The following is an 18,435-nucleotide window of genomic DNA, read 5'->3' as shown; positions in this document are numbered from 1 at the left end:
AAGGGAAATCGAGGAATAGTTTGTCCCTTAGAAGACAAGAAGTGTTGTGTGAATCTGCAACACTATCTACTTATAGTCATCATTTAATATGAGAAATCCGTATTAAAATTAGACAAGATCTGAAACTTTGAAGATTAGCCCACACCAATGACAATTTTTCTACATTAGTTCCTTTTTATTTATTTTTTTCAAGATATGTTTACTACTACATATACAGTGCTTAAATATATTTGCAGATTGTGAAGGTACTTTTCATTTGCATCCATCTTATTAGGCATTGAAGGAGACTCAAATGTAAATCTTACAACAACTAAGAAAGATGAAAATGGTACTCAGAGTGGAAAAACCAAATTGACCAAGAAATTGATGGAACCACTATCTCATGAGAGGCCACAAAGAATAAAATAAATGCTTATAAAACTTGATGCAAAGCCTATGAATTTCCACAAGGTAAATAGGATCATATGAGCAATGGGACCAGGCTTGGAGTAAAAATTAAGGCAATTGCCATTTGAATATTTGGAGACTACATGGAAATATTAGAAAGGGTATCAATTTTACAAACAGACTACCAGGGTACAGTCCTAAGGCTGAGATAAATTAGAAGTGTAGCCTAAACAAGTTGTTAAACTTTGCTGAGCCTCAGCTGCCAGGCACATGAGACAAGGTGGTAGTTTTTTAATTTTAACTCAAGATGAAAGAAGGGGCTTTTTGGGAGAGAGATCTAGACAAGTATTTCACTCTCTAAAGTTTATAAATAATTATCGTGGTAAAAATAATTATCACGGTCTATTTCAGTCTTGACATTAAAAACATCAATCCCATGGAAAACATTCAGAGAGTATTCAATATTTTAGCAAAATTAAGAAACTAAATGTATTGATGACAACACAACAATGGGTCAAAGAGAAAAAGCAAGGATGGTTAGAGTTCATTCATAACTACCCCAAACAATGTAGAGAAAATTTCTATTATAAATCCCATGATGTCTTTCTATTAAACAGTTCAGTCCAACAAATCATAAATATTTGTTAGGATGGAAAATGAACATGGTAGTCATGCAACTAGATATTTTAAAATATGCAAAGAGTGGGCACCCCAAACAGATCTTCCCAGGTATTTAGATGAATTTTTTTTAGCTACATGTCAAGAGGAGGCTGGCCTGTGCTTATAAAATGCATGAGAAGATGTAACAGTGCTCAGCAAAATTCTGGAGTCACTGTGACACTGTCCTCATTTTCCCTCAAGGGCCTTTTTAACAACTTGAATGAGACTCAAATTCAATTATGTCTCAAATAGCTACTTACTGCTGTATCTGAAGGAGAGAAATCCTTCAAAATCATTTTTAAAGAACTGGCCGATATAAAACACCAAGTTTCCATTCTTCTGATTGTATTAGGATTGTTACTACATCATTTTCAACGTACAATTTTCAAATTTTAACTGACATTCGTTGCCACTTTAAAATGTACTTCAAAAAAAAATGTACTTCATTTTTCTTATATGTCATCTAGGACCTATCAGTTAAAAATCACTATGAAAAGGAAGATATTTGAACAATCTTTTCAAACCTGTTGTACAAACAATGGTGACCAGGAAGACTATCACTGTTTCCCACAGCACTTAGATGCAATTTTCTTTAACTCAGCCACTGATGAGAGGCCTTTGCTCAGGCACTTTTGTGATTTTTTTTTTCAGTTTATTCACATTCTCCTATTACTTCCAAATGCATTTTATTATGAACATTAAGAACTGATTAATATTTTAAAACAAGGGAAATTTCATTTTCTCTGGTATTTCTTTCATATACATTTTATCTTGATCACACCATGTGATCTTGCCTCAGTGAAAGACTCAGAAATGTTAGTGGCCACATAGAGGAGAACAACCTCACCCTTACAGCAGAGCTAACTTGGGCACTTCCTTTCCAGTTTTTCATTGTTCACAAGTTATTCTTGTGACTCACTCAATGCAAAGACATTACAATGTTCTAAAATCAATGGCACTGATGAGGAAATTACATTAGAGTGTAAATGCTAAGAAGGTGACATTCTATTTCTGAAATTAAACAGTTTTTAAATCAGGTCCCATTTTTTCCTCAGAGGGGTTGAAGAAAGATCCTGAAAGAGAATGAGTTGAATAAGGGGGACTAAAACACACAGTTTTAATCAGATAATATGCCAGACCTCATCCCCAAACTTGTTTATTTAATTCTCCCTTTCAGTCTAGTTATTCCTACTCCCAAGCTTTAAAATAGCTTTCTTTTTAATGAAATCTGACCTCATTAATATGACAAAGAATGTCTTAGAAATGACCTTTTTATCTCCCCAGAACCATCTTTTCCGGTGAACACTAAAATGATCAGTTAAAAGGAAAAAAAAAAAGAATGAACAAAAATTTGCAGTTCCTCCATAGCATCATAACATGGCATTTGTCTTTCTTGTTCTGCTCCTTAATCTTACAATCCCTCCATCTCAATGCCCATAAGCAAAGCCTAGTGTCATCCAAGACTCAGAACACTCGAAATCTCTCCTAGAAATCCAGGCTTGACTCTCCATCCACTGTTTTCTCCAGCTAGAATAGAACTATCACTCATTAATCTTCCATCATAGTACTTTTATTATTTAATTACAGTAATACATGTATTCCCTTATCTCTCTAACTACATTATAACTCTTGAGAAAAAGTATAATGACTTATTAACTTTTCTCTCCTGGAGTCTCACAAAGTACCTGGCATCGAGCTGTCATTCCAAAAGTATAGAATGAATATATGTAAAAATAAATGCAATGAAGTCATAATATTGGCCAAATAGGTTTTTAGCATTTCTTAAAAGATTTCTCAAAAGCGATATCACTTTGAAGATCACCTAGTTCTTTATTTTTGTATGACATAGAAAATGGAGGCCAAGAGAATTTAAATGATTTACTCATTAACAAACTAAGCTTGAGGCATATCTCTATTAATTTCAGTATCAACCTTCCTTTCCATTTGCCATTATGTTACCTGACGTTATGTTATGTTATATAAATATTCCTTTTTGCTTTCTGGCATATTGGAGTAGACAGGGAAATACTTGAAATCTCTGAATTGTAATGCAGCTGCCTTGATCTCTGATAATGATTGTGATTGTAAAAACAGTCACAAGGGCAGAAGATAAAGGCTATATAATCACAAGCCTATTTTTCCTAACTAAGAGAAGAGCTCTTGACATTTGCAACTAAATCACTTACAGTTTATGGGTAATAAATTGCATGACCATTTATCTTCGCATATGAAAAAAAGAAAGAGAGAAGAAATGGGCAGAGAGAGAGAGAGAGAGAGAGAGAGAGAGGAAGGAAGGAAGGGAGGGAGGGAGGGAGGCCTGCAGGGAGGCAGGGAGGGAGAGAGGTAAGGAGACAGGAGAAAAAATGAGAGGTATCCCTTTTCCCTTAAAATAAAGACTTGGCATAGTAATTTTAATTTTTGTTTTTCATTTTATTTTATTTTTATTATGTTATTTCCCTATTCTCCTAGTCCTTAATTTATTTTCTGTGGAGTTAATGAGTATATTGCTTCCATTACCATTAAAATTCGTGTACTTTCTCCCCTTATTTGGAACGCTAAAGTTATGTGTTAAGTTTATTGATGTTTATTGCTCTGTTGCAATAGCTTATTTACATGCATATTTCCTCCAGTGATTTCTTGCCTAAGATTTGGGGAGCAATTAGATTATATTAGTTTAAATCAACAGATATTACTAAAATAATTATAGGATATATTAATGACAGCCATTCTCTAAGAAATGTAAGTACTACTTATGTCACTTAATCATCCCAGAGAGAAAAGTCATTGGCTTCCATAATCTGCAGATTATAGAAAAAAAAGGGGATATAAAAATTATAGAATGGACTTGGAGAAAATCACTTAGAAAAAAGCATGGCCAAAGTGAGAAAATTTTAAAATCCATGGCTTTTATAATAGGTACGTTACACTGCCATAAAACCCATTGCATGGTTATGTGAAATATGAAAATGATTAAAATGAGAATGTAATTTTAGACCAAGTTCTCTTGAAATAGTAAACATTTATTGTATACCTAGTAAGCACTTTCTTTATGATGTTTTATGCACAAAACTAATCCCTATGCAAAAAATGAAGGACTATGAATCATTGTCACCTTTTTTTAAGGATATTTTAAATAGTTTGGTTAAAGGTTCTTAGGTCATAAAATGTAGTTAATAAAACTATTTTCTAGTAAAACAGATACATGCTAACAACTTAAATATCAATATTAGTTGTTTCTAATTACATGTTATTCTCAAGTTTTCCCTCTTTCGAAACAGAAAGGATAACACCTTGGGGTAAGTTAACACCGATAAGCAAAGCAATAATGTTGAATAATAATTATTGAAGGTTTATATTGTAGCAGGAAGCCCTCCCCCTCTTTCTGGTTAAGCTGTGCTGTCTGTGGAAAACCCCCAAATCCCCTCTCCTTGCAGGCAAGCGAGATAAGACACATTCCTGGGATAGAAATCCTCTCCCCCAGCCTTCAGGAACTGGTGAAGATGCACGTAGGCAAGAGAAGACATTCCTGGGGTGGGGGCTCCTCGATGGTTCAGCTCTGGGCCATTCTCAACTTAAACCAGCCAGTTGTTTGCCTTGTCTTTAACATGTCATACAGTCTACAAAAGCTAAGTTTGCCTTTTGTTCAGGGCTCAGACTTTCAGAGGTTACTCGGCTGAACCCTATGGCCATAGCAAATAAAACCTGCTTCCCGAAACTATGGACCCTTAGTCTCAGCCTGTCCTAACTTCGTGGAACGTTCCTGGAGGCCTGCACCCTCCTTCCTGGTTTTCGCGCTACAATATCAACTTGATGACATTAACCTTTGCTTCTAGCACTCTCGGAATCAAATAAATATACTCTGTGTAAACTTTCATTTTATCCCTTTTTCAGTATGGAACAAATATCGTCCATTTTGCTTCTGTCTTCCAGTCTCAAAACCTTCTGCATATACTATTCAGACAATAAATCTCCAGAACTCTGCCAGGATAAGAGAAGGCAGTTATTCCAATTTCAGAGTAGGGATGGAATAAGGGGTCCACCTTCTTTGTAAATAGACCTTAAATTAGACCCACCTTTATCTCCCTTTCCATAGGTCCTGAATTATACCAATTCCTGGGCCTTTTGGGTATTCAATAGGGTAAACTGATTTTAGTTTACTCATTTCTAGCTTAGGATTCAACTTTCTTGGGCCTGCTGAATCAGTCACATTTATCATCTTCTTTCTGAATTTATAAATTTTTATTGCTCTTTTCTCTTCTTGTATTGTCTTTGGCATCATAAATATAAGTATCTTAAAAATACTTTTCTCTCATTTTAATGGAGTTTTATGAGGGAATCAGAGCAAATGTGTCCACTCAACCCACCATTGTTAACCAGAAGTCATACCCTCACTCTTCACAGAAAGTACAACACTGGCAAAAACACTCATGGTCTTAAGTACTGAGAAATGGTGCAGTTACAGTCATGCATTTTCCTCAATGCCAAATTACTACATCAGAAAATGTAATCAACTCAAAGATGCTCCTGAAAACCTCAATTCTTGGATCTGTTAATCTGTAACATTTCCCAGAAGTCCTAGTAAATGCAAAAAGTTCGTAGATCTTTTCAAACCAGAAGGAATAAGCTCATTAGAGGGGAAAAGCCTCAGTTACAGGAACAGTGATTAAATCCTGTTCCGTACAGTATAAACAGTCTTGAAAACTGAAATTATGGGACACCAGCTGTGCCTCTGACTTTATTTCTCATAAATATATGAGTGGATATTAATATCCCTGCAAAAATAAAATGCTACAAAGGACAGCACTGTCAGTGAATAAATAGGCATGGCTTTGAATATTTTACTTTCAGAGCAAACAGACACTTCTTGTGACGTGTATTTGACACATTTCATCTAGGGTTTCTTACCACAAGACTGAAAAGTGAAACTGTGTTCTAGCCATGTGATCTTTAAAACCCTGTTCAATTCCATCAAACATTTATCTCAAAATTGAAAAAAAAAATTCTCAAAATCATTTGCCCATCCTTTAAAAAGCAAGTATTTGAACTTTTTAAAATTTCATTTTAATTTGAGTCCTCCGATTTCATGAAAAACAGTGTTTTGGTTTGTTAAAGCTGCTGGAATGCAATATACCAGAAATGGAACAACTTTTAAAAGGGGAATTTATTAAGTTGCAAGCCTACAGTTTCAAGGTCATACAAATATCCAAAAACTAAGGCATCCAGAGAAAGATACCTTGATTCGAGAAAGGCTGATGGGTCCAGAACACCTGTGTCAGCTGGGAAGACACATGGCTGGCGTCTACTGGGGTTTCTGACTTCTGGTTTGAGAAGTACATTGACTTTCTACATCTTCAACCTTCTGGGTCTCCTGTAGGCGCTGTCAGCTCTGTCGGCTCTGTCACTTCTGTTCTCTCTCCAAAATGTCTCCCCTTTTAAAGAACTCCACTAAACTAATCAAGACACACCATAAAGGGGAGGACTCAGAGCTCCATCTCATCAAAAGGCCACCTCCACAATTTAGTGGATTATATCTCCATGGAAACAATCTAGTCAAATGTTCCCACCCTAAAATATGACTTTTCTGGGGTACATAACACTTTGTAACCAGCACAAACAGCAAACCACATTTGTCCAGTCTCTAGTCCATTAAAGTCAAACCTTTCAAATTATACCTTTTTTTTTTTGGCTGGCAATAAATACTGACCAGCAAGAAGGTGAAATATTAGAAGTATTGTTTTATTGACTATTTTCGGGCATGATGTATAGCATATTGTTTGTTATTTATTAAAATAAATAGCGAAAAAAATTTTAAGTGGCTAGACACAATTTTTCTTCCGTTTTAAGAAGGTAAATGTAGTTGCTATAGCACAAAGTCTCTACAAACTTAAAACTTGTCATCAACATTAATAATATTATAATTAATTTCTATAAAGGTGGAGATATAATCCAAATATATGAAGTACAACTATAAGAACTAATGAAGATATCACTTAAGTAGGATTCTAATTCTTGACAATTATAGCAGAATAGAAATGTGGTTCAGGTTTAGATTCAAGTTAAATAAATTTATGTCAATTTACATCTTTTATAAACATTATGAGAAAATTTCCTGGTAAAGTTGTATGATGTATAAGTTCAAAAATAAGAACTTTTCAAAATGTTCAGTTTATCAATCCTGCTCTCCTTGATCTAGATATAAATTATATATTTTTTTAATCTGTTCTTTGTCTTTGTTGAGTATTTACATTTCACGTCTTTTAATTGTACCCTAAATATGCCTACAAAGGCTCTGAATTAAAGACACATTATCATTATTCACTTAAGAACCAACTAATGACTGCAGGTTCTCCACATCCCAATTCTTACCCCCAGAGTGATGGAATGAAAGTCAATGTTCTATATATACAAACTTTGTAGTCTGTATCCCAGGTGGGAAACAGAGAAAATGGATTCTTTCTCCTTATTACAAGAAAAAGAGACAGTTGTTTCCCCCTTCCTTACGAAAAGAGGGAGAAAAATCTTTGCTCTTCAGAAACAGGATGCAAAGAATACTGAGTTCTCCCTCTAAATTTTTGAAGTGTAAATACATATCTCCAATGGCCCGGTAAGCTCAGTGTCTTCAGGTTTTATTACTCCTGCACCTCATTTTCTCTTGTGAAGACAAACTTCAAGAATTGGGTAAATCTCTCTGTGCAATTAGTAAATTAACTTCCCAAGGCTTTGTTCCTAGTCTGGGATCCCAAGTTTTCAGCAATATATTTTAAAAGCCCCAAGTCTACAGAAACAAAATTGTATTTTTTTGCTACACCCCACAGTCTTCCCAGCTCCAATTATTGGTACTAAGAGCTCTCATTGGGGTTTGCCGCTAGTGTCCCTCACATAATTACAAATAGATAGCTATACTCCCTTCCTTAGAAAATCTAGACTGTCATATAGGACATATTTAGTTCATATCACAAACAGAAAGTCATGTTAGAAAAGAACATTTGGAAACTACGAACAATATAAAACAATATAGCAAATCAAGACTAAGATGCAATCATAGTCCTAAGATGAACTGAATATAAAAATTTGCTATTTCCTCCCAAATAAACACTAACATGGATAACTATCTTATAAAATTGGTGTATCTAACTGGCAAGGAAGATATACCCAAACATATACTTCAATAAATGGAGACTTGTAAGGATCCTTGAGGATATAAGAGAGTCAAGAAGAAGAGCTAGTTCATTCAAGGAATAGGATTATTTTATGGGTACAACAGTTTCTCAAAACTTCTAGCCTGAGAGGAGCTCTGACTACTCAAGAGCAATTCTAATAGCTATTCCTTTTGAAACAGGTATCCACCAACACTCCCTGAACTCATGACCCACTATTGCAATGATAATCGACTTCCTGTCTCTGACCAGTCACAGATGCCCATCAATTTTTCATGTAGGTAAAAGGTTTGATATTTTCTTCTTACAAATTACAAAGAATACTTCAAAGTCTTCAAAACCTGGATTTTTCCAACGTTATTTTAGACCAAAGGTTGTGTCAACTATTTATTAAGATTGCTTTATCAACATTATCAACAAACAAAGATTTGCAAACACTGGCAACCGAATGAATGCCACACTTAAGACTGAATTCTTTCAGGGACTCTCTGGTTCCCACATCTCTAATGAACAAGCAAATCTTCTTGTTTCGGTTTCTATTTTTTCCAAAAGTGTTTATACTTGTCCTTCAAGGAGTCAAAAAATCCTTCATCAAAAGGTTGTAATACAGATGCCACATAAGTGAAAAGTAAACTCTAAGAACATTATTTTCCATAAAAAGTTCAGGAGGGGCATGTGCTCATCATTGTCTAGGAAAAATATAAGTTTACAGTTTTATTTCAGTCAAGCTTGCCTGTAATGATGCTATGCTGGTAGTTACTCATTAAGCCAATCAAAAATATTTCTTTGGCTACTTACATATAAATTTCATAAACCTTTTAGACATCCTGCATGTTAGTGTTCTCTAATCACTACCAACTCGACCTTATATCAGCCTACACCATTGGCAGACCTGTGAACATTCAGCCTATGTTAGTGTCCTTAAAACCTCTTGGTGCTATCTCATCTGTTGCTATGTTATTTTTCTAGGAAAAATACCATCCCATTGTAAATGTGTCAGAATTAAGATTTTCATCAGATATTATCTTCACAAATTGTCATGTAATTTTCAGCTATACGAACAGCAACATTTATGCGTCATTTTTAAGATAATTTAAAGCACAAAGTTTCTTAAGTTTCCCCAGCCAGACTTCTGAATATTCACACTCATTTTTAATACTCAATTAGTTATGGTTTATTCTAGCTCATGTTTTGTCTCACACTAGTGTGTGGCCCACATTCATTTCCTAGTGGTTGAATCCACTCATTCCCTAATACACAATTTTAACCCCTTTTTTCCCACTTGATTTTGGTAATTGTCACTGTGAAAACTTCCACAACTTGTTTCTTTGTCATATGAGGTTCATGTTTCCCACATTATATTCTTCCACTGGATACTTGAGGCTTACAATGAACAGATTTTGTCAGTAACTCTCCTTGTTGCACTAATGATTGTAACAGAAATTTCTTTACATTCTCTCTCTATAACACATAGGGGTGGCTATAATACTTATTAACATTTTCTAAGTGTGATTCAATTCAAAGTTACCCCATGAAAAGAAAGTAACAAAATATTTGTGAACAGCCAATGAATAAGATATAAATATTAGTTTAGTTCATTTGCCCATTTTGGTACCCAACTTATAGGAGAAAAGTAATGTCTTACAGAGCTTTTCAGAATTGTAAACCTATCTTAATTCATCTTTTATGAAGTAGGTATTATAATTATCTCCATTTTACAGATGAAGAAACCAAAGCATAGGGAAATTCAGTAGCTTACCCTTTGTCACACATACAGTTTAGGCTGCAAAGACAACTTTCAAACTGGAGTATTCTGGCTCCTTGTTCTTAGGGTCTCTCTAGCCATTTCCCACTTCTCTGTCTTCTTTTGTTGTTTCTGCATCATGTACCTTGAGTGGCCCATTTATGGCCCAAGAAAGCCACACAATTACCTTTCACTACCTCCAGAAAAGTGATTTAGGATGTGTCCCATGTGCAAGACCAGATTGACTGAATTATATATAATGTAACTGATTATGTACTATTTAGTCTAAAGAATACTCAGTTTGGACTTCATTTCCACTTAAGAATCTAGATACAGATATCTTTGATTTTCAAAGTTTTGTGTGTATGAAAGTATGGATATATTAGTCATGATTCGGAAAGTAATTGAATAGAAATACCATGATACAAAGTAGTCTCTACAGTCAGAAGGTAAATAAAAGAGGGTGATCAGACAATATCATAGCCATACAATCTTCTTTCTACTTCTAAGTGGCTGATAAGAATTTCCTGTCATTCCACTGTCTTTCTAACTCATATTCATAATGCACACACACAAACCCACACACTGAATATTAAGTATATACTTTGCTATATGATAATGTTCATTGACTTGAAATGTAATTCCTATGTATTTAGACTCTTTAGACACTTGGATTTCCAAGTCTTTATTTTATGAATGAAAATATACTATTTAAACTTCAAACTCATGTGTACTGCTAGAGCAGATTAACTATCAAATACCACTCTTTGCAAGCCTTCTGCTATTGCATAGTGACAGCATATCAATATTTATGAAAAGCATGCTATGATAGAAAGTTCACTGATCTAGGACAGGGTAGCCACTTTTAACCCCAAACCAATCCCACTAGCTGGTAATTCCCCTCTTTGATAATAATGCACATAACACGATTTCATTTTACCACAACTTATTTACAAAATACAATAAAATATAGTGTGTTATGATTACTGAAGTAACTATATGTATTTATGTATTTTCCAAATGTCCTACAAAGCATAGATAAAATATTTTTTAAAAAAGTTAGCCCAGATAATTGATAGATAATAACAGCACCATGTCCATCCAGTCTTTTGTAATCATTTTGAAATTTAATTTTACTATCATAAATATACTTCATATTTCCATTCAATTCATTGAGCCTTAAAACTCTCAGATTCTTTGCCAATAAAATGTAAAAGCAAGTATCTATCTTGAAAGGTTTTCATGATGTTTAAATGAAGTATTCAGCTCTTAAAAAATGTTTTAGTCTTCTTACCTCTTTTTCTACCCACGCTGTGCTTAAAAAAAAAAAATCACCGTACTATTTTTTTTGCACTGTATAGTGACATGAAGCTAATGTCAGCAATGAAAAGCAAAACGATACTCTGTCACATTTATAAGAACACTTAATAGTGGATGTTTAATCACCCCCTAATGAATTAAAAAAAGCAGAATTGGAGTCAGAATTACCAGAATATGCTTCCCATATCTTTCAGTGAAGACTTTAACTCTTCCCTTGGTCAAAATTCAATCACAATTTGTAGCACCATTATATAGTCTGAACATCTTCATTCTAAAAGCACCCAAAGCATTGAGCTCCAATGAGTTGTAAACCTTACGAAATGCCATTAGAATTAAAATTTCATGTAAAAATAAGAAGCAGTTGGTATAACTACTTCAACTCAAAATTAGGCTGGCTCAAAAGAAAATGTTATCATTTACTCAAGCAACCTGCAGAGAACTCTGTACCTTCTTCGTTTAGCAAGGGAGAGGGAGCCAAATGTGACTCTTCTCTCACTCCTACCAGTTCTATCAAATGGTGGGGAAATTTGGAGATATACCAAGACCTTATTTGGAAGAACCTACTCTGAATCAGGTCTCTAGGTACTTTTGTATATGCACACACATCTTCTCATGCCAACTTGATATAGGGACAGTGTCTTCTCTCTGAGGGAAAAAAAAACAAGAGGCAGTCTGTCAAAAAAAATTGCTGCAGCATGCTTCTGAAAAAGTACTCCTAATCAATAAGGAAAAAAGGAACAAAAATTTTCAATTGTTGCCTTAAATTGATGGGGGAAAGGGAGGGTTGTTTTCTTTGTTTCATTAGTTTAAATTCAATGCCTAAGGTGAAATCAGTAGAGCCAAGATAAAACAAGCCTGGATCACAGAAGCAGAGATTAACACTGTCGGTGGAAGATGGAGGTTGATGCGGAGGAAGATGTTAAAACTTAGATGTCTGGCTACAAATGTGCTACTTTCCTTTGCTGCAGACGCTTAACCATCAATCCCTATCTCATGCTCAGCCAGCTTGGTTTCCTAAAATTTCCTGACATATTCAGCACCTAGATTTATATTTGCGCAGACTTCAAATTGTATTTCTTTATTGTGTTTCCTTTCTAAGGAGTGATATTTAACTATTAATAGGGCACAGAAGTATAAACATAAAATTAAATATGAAAATATACCTCTAACATAAAGATATTTGTCTTATCCATGAATCTTCTATAACTCCCTTTTAATTCCTTTTCCTCTCTGGCTTAACGTTGTTAACTACGTTAGCCATAATAAAACCTGTTTAACTAAAATTTCCCCTAAACAATATATTGTAAAAATTACTTTTCCCACCAGAATGTTATAGACATGACTATCCTATGAAACCATTTTGTCAAGCTATTTCAGTCTTTAGCTTTTTCACCAATATCCAAAAACTAGTAATGAAACTACCCAGAACCAATTAGTTGCAATTTTACTTCTCAGTAACTTTTGGAATTTTCCTATCTGTAACTTTTCTTTTTGAGCTTGTTTTACAGGGAATTACCAAAAGTTATATAACATGAACATGCCCCAAAACATGGATAGGCATCCTTAGGGACCTCCAAGACACAAGGAAAGAAAAACAAAAAACATACATCCACCCTCAGTACCGAAGTTGCATGGAAATAAATCCAAGGCAAGAGGCAGGCTTCAGACTGGATTTTCCGTGTTGAAAGACATCTTGCATTGGATTTATGTATATGGGCACTTCTATGTCTAATCAATCAAACCAGGCCAAATCAACCTTCCCCATAGCAACATCCATCTCCTATCCCAATAAAATCTCCCCTAGCCCTCAAATCAGGAAGACAAATTTTAATATTGCTTCCTGTCTCCTTGTTGGTTGACATCACAATAAAACTCTTTCTTTTCTCAAAGTCCTGACATCACAGAACTGACTCCTGTGCACATTAGACAGCAAGATCTTGCTCAACAATAAATTCATGAGCACAGATTTTTCTTCTTCAATAACAAATGAATTTATATAAATGTTTGAGGGTTCCATAACAGTAACCAAATTGTATTTCTAGGTTTGGAAGTTGCACAGACAGGATGACAGGAACTCTCTTCCCTATGGGTTTCAGAAGTCTCTAGGGCCTTCTCCCATAGGTGCCCATAGCACTCTGCCTTCCTTCCTGCTTTATAGAATTCCTGATGCTTATACTAAGATACATGTCTGTCTTTATGCCCCAGATCCCATCTGCTCTGACCTCACTCTCCTGCATCTACAGGTTTTCCCTTCCAACTGAACTATTTTATACTATTATTCTTAGATCAAACTAATGTATCTTATTTTCCCTTCAGAGATACAGATCCCAGGGCTAAAACACATCTAATTTTCAGACTATTCATGGGTTTAAGCTTCAAGACTCAATTTTTGTTACTGTCCCTACGTGTCTGCAGATTTTGACACACATGGCCAAAATCGTCCTTCTCCTGTGGGAGATTAGCTGCATAAAGAGTTGACGAATTAGCAGATGCTGACAAAGTGAAGAAGTTTAAGATGTATAATATTCAACTAGATGAAATATTCATTAACTCAGCTAAGCATCAATAAGTAGAATGATCCAATTCTATCAAACTTCAATCTCTCCTGTTCAAATTGGGGGGGGGGGTTATATGCAGTTTGACATTACAAAGAATTTATAGTATTTTTCAAAAGATGCTCTCTACAACTAATTGTGGTGCTGTGCTTTAAATTTATAGCTTTTTTGTATAGATGTAATTGTTCACAAAAAAAGAGGAAAAAGAAGTCGAGTGTGATGTTAAAAAAAAGTGATTAAGCCCTCTAGCCTCCTATATTCTGGAGCAGCTAGAAGGAAAAATGTGAGAGAATCATATGGTACCCCATGGCAAACTCTGGAATCTGTCCTGTAACCACTTGTTGGAGAGTGCTTTGAAAACTATTGCTTTCTCATTTCTTTGCTTTGTATATATGTTATACTAAACAATAAAAAACGTTAAAAGAAAAAAAAAAGATCATACATATGAACCAATAGAGAATTCCTGGTTTATATTAATACTCTTGTGGAAAGGCATTATAGTTTTCTGATATTCTTTCATACAGAGTTTTTACATACATTTTTGTATGTCTATTTATACTTCCTATAGTTATCTATTCACAGCATGCAGTAGCACATAATAGATTATATGTACCTAAAATGTCTATAGCGATTGTGCATTACAAGTCAAGAAACGCAATCTTAAAATTTGTCTAGAAAGATTTTGGGCAGCATTTTGAGAAAATATTGAGGGAAAAAATGGCTTTCTAATTTGAGATAGATGAAGGACTTCCCTTGACTATAAAGTATACTGAGGTTTGAACCTATCCTTAGGAAAATATCTGAACTTTTAACTATGATAATATACATGAGGTCCCACAGCTAGGTTTTGAAACAGAGAAATTCTTTGAAAAATGTTTTCTTATGTCCTTTCAGCTTTAAAATTTTTAAATCGTTGGGGTTACTAGAACTAGCGAAAAGAAAATCCTGGAAGTTAGGAAATGCAAATGAATTTGTCATAAAACTATAAAATGCAGAGAAATAATATGCTCAGACATCATTAGGTGAGCTCAAAAAATCATTTATCTTACAGTAGTAATTCCATAAGAAATAGCATTCTACATTCTACAAAAAAATAAAAGGAACAAAAAAGATGCTCTCTTTTTCTGAGAGTGCTACCATGAGAACAGAAATTATTTAGGACACTATTTTATCTCAAAAGGGGAAAAGCGAGATAAATTATTGACTCTTTTTTGCAGGTTGTTATTGTCAAATACTAATACATCTCACTGAACAATGACAGTGAATTCATGATGGATGCAAAGTATCTAGTGCTATTTCCATGTACTACTAGAAAAATAACTAAAAAAAAAAGAAAATAGGAGGAGGAAGGGAAGAAGATGCTGGTGAAAGGAATATAAGATATTGAAATGTTACTCAGCTTCTCCCATCCCAAAATTCTGCACAGTGAAATCCTCTCTAGTGTCTCAGAAGCATAGTATTCAGGTTAGTGTTTTTCTACATTTTAAACTTTGGCTTCCACTTGATGTATTATATAACATTTCTTATGGGTCTTTCATATTATGATAAATTCAAAATTAATAAAATATGATGAATAAAGATACATCAAATCAGTGGCATAAGCTATCATTTTGTTTATAAACTACATACGCTCGCCACATAAACCATTATGGCCTGAGTCTCTTTAGGAGAGTGCAGTGCCATGGGGAGCTACTGTAGGTTCTCTTTATGCATAATAACCAGAAAGAGGGACTGGGAAAAATGAAGCAAGGTGGGGACAGAGTAGCTAAACAAGTATTGAGCATAACATCAAAGAAACACAAAGGAAAGGATACTAAAGACCACTGCAGATTTTTTCTTGGCTTAGTGAGAAGGTAACATGATGTTTCATGGTGATGTGATGTTATGAGGATAACATTTTGATGACAGCACAAGCCATGAGCATATGCACTGCCCATTTTTCACAGAATTCTACCATATACACTAGATACATGAAGCGTGCTGTCTTATAACTAATAAGCTACTACCAATACTTCAGCACTTTACCCCAGATGGACCTGCCTTATCTGTTCACACTCCCTCTGCTCATCTTTCCTGGATAGAATCTTGTCCTCTGAGAAAGCTTTTGTTTTTAGATATAAAGTCTAAAGAAAATAAGACATTTTTGAAAACACATAGACGTAGAAACAGAATAGTCATCATTCAAAACAAACTAAGTGATCAACTGGACACAACACACACACAGTAATAAATAAAGCCAGCAAGGTGATTTAAATATTAGCCCAATAAATTCTCTAGAGTGAGTCAAGTTAAATTCTCTTGAATATGTAAATTAGAGAAAAATGAGACATGAATGTGGTCATAATTACAACTGACATACGTTCCATGAACCATAATTTGTAGACATTAACAAGTGAGGATGACTTCTCAAGAGAATTTAACTGGACATGACACACACACAGTAATAAATAAAGCCAGCAAGGTGATTTAAATACTAGTCCAATAAATTCTCTATAGAATCATAATGCACATAAAGTAAACATGTTCTTTGATGTAGCAGCAGAAGAAATTGTAGCATTTTAATGATCTCAGATCAAATCCTGGTCTGCCACTTATTTCAACCTTGGACTTATTTTTTTTACACTTATATACCAGTTTTTCATGCTAAATTGAATTTATACCTACTTAGTATATTTGTTGGGATGCTTAAATGAGGTGATATATTTGAAAGCCCCAGACAGGCTCAAACTACTACTGTTGTTTCTGTCGTTAAATTCACTTTTCTACATTTATATACAATTTCCATACTCCAGCACCTGAAAAAATTGAAACCAACTTCAAAAGTAGCCAAATGCTGATGGTTGCACAACTGTGGAAGCATACTATAAATCATTGACTTGTACCTTTTAAACGGGTGCATTGTATGGCATGTGATTTATAGCTCAACAAAACTTATAAATAGACATATAAAGTAACAGTATTAGCTAAAGTAAAGAGGGATTACAAAAACTGCTCTGTATTTATAACTTAGTCATTCAAATGCAGATTCTGAGAGTTCCAGAAGCAGTTTCAATGTCCAATCTGTGAATTAATGTGGAAAAGAATGTTAGGAGTAAGAAAATGAACTTGGGTCAGGAAGACAAACTAGAGGGTTAAAAGGAATTCATCCTCCAGATAAACTGAAGCAATCACTATTGGGGTCAAGGATAAAACGCATCAATCCTTTCAGACGATTGTACAGGCCCCTCTGCTCTGAAAGTTGTGGCTAATGATGCTGTCATTGAGGATTCATTTGTCCTCTTACTATGTAAGGCTCTAAGGAGATGTAAAGCATCATTATGTTATTACACGCGATCACAGGCCTCATCATCAACGCAAACAATGTCAAAAGCAATTCTTTTCCATCCTCCTGCTAAATAAAAATTGAAAACCAATGTTGTAGCTCTTGTCATTATTATTATTGTCAATCAGTCTGCTTACATATTTGACTAAACATGCAAATGATATATTGATAATGCATTAGTTTATATTTTAAGATAACTTCATAAGTGAGAAAATTAAATAGACAGTATTTGGGTTTGCTGTTTTACATCACAACCTTTTGAAGTGAATGTAAACCATATTAGTTTCACTTGTTAATGTCTGCAAATTATGGTTCATGGAACATATGGCAATTGTAATTGTGACTTAATCCACCACATTCATGTCTCCTTTTTCTCTAATTCACATATTTGCGGTCTGACCCTATTTCTTTAAGCCATCCTGGGCCCACTTCCATAACTTGTAGCTGATAACAACATATGCCCTAAAAACTCTTCATTCTGTAATCAATAATCTCTCTGATTCAAGCTTCTTTTCTGTTCCGGATCTTTATTTCCAGCTGTTATTTCTTATGATGGTGAAATTTTTCCCTTCTATTTTTTTCTGTTTTTTTTTTTTTTTTTTTTTTTTTTGTATGAGTAGGCACCCAGCATGGCAGGTGCCATGGCCCTCCCCCTATTTTTTAACCTATCCATTGATCTTGGGTTCCCCAGATTGATCTCCACTATTCTCTAAAATATCTTCCTTCTGGGCAGGCCATGGTGGCTCAGCAGGCAAAATGCTTGCCTGATATGCCAGAGGACCGGGGTTCGATTCCAGGTGCTTGCCCATGTAAAAAAAATCTTCCTTCTGACATTTTCCACTTCTGATTACTTCAGGTAATCATACGTGTTTAAATTCAGGTATTAACACATAATAAACCCTAGGACTATACCCCAGGGGCATATACTTTACACTGATAGGCTGAGAAGAGAATCCAAACAAACCTTTTTCCTTTGGCTTAAAGACTTTCCCTGCTAATTTTGCATATGCAAGAATAAATCTGGATGCATCTGACCAGTTTCAGCATGCTCCTTGAGCAGCACAGGCTGTCCAAGTGACTGCTCGACATAAAAACCCTCTCCAGAGACTTCTGGTTCAAGTTCAAGTTCTTTAACCTGTTTTACAATCACTATTCTCCTTCCCAGCATCACTCTGCAGTCCTTGGGCTCCTTACTTTATTTGCAGATACCTAAATATGACATATTCTTTCATATTTCTCCACCTTTACAGGGACCTCTGACACAAACAACCGAGGAACATTACTGAGCAT

The 18,435-nt window shown here is 34.7% G+C and overlaps 1 protein-coding gene across 2 annotated transcripts in view; it reads right to left on the bottom strand.

The window, feature by feature from the left end:
• Positions 1-18,435, bottom strand: part of LOC143653903 (endogenous retrovirus group K member 8 Gag polyprotein-like) — a 154,438-nt gene that overhangs the window by 115,384 nt on the left and 20,619 nt on the right. The window contains exon 2 of one of the 2 annotated variants that reach the window (XR_013161605.1): positions 11,833-11,913. The exons of the other annotated variant lie outside the window; for it this stretch is intronic. The gene's annotated coding sequence lies outside the window, so the exon portion shown is untranslated. The remainder of the gene's footprint in view (positions 1-11,832; positions 11,914-18,435) is intronic. 2 annotated transcript variants of the gene reach the window in all.

This window comes from Tamandua tetradactyla, chromosome 13 (assembly GCF_023851605.1).
Source record: "Tamandua tetradactyla isolate mTamTet1 chromosome 13, mTamTet1.pri, whole genome shotgun sequence".
NCBI classification, from domain to species: Eukaryota; Metazoa; Chordata; class Mammalia; order Pilosa; family Myrmecophagidae; genus Tamandua; species Tamandua tetradactyla.
Note: the sequence above shows the minus strand (reverse complement) of the source record. Positions and strands in the feature narration are given on the sequence as shown.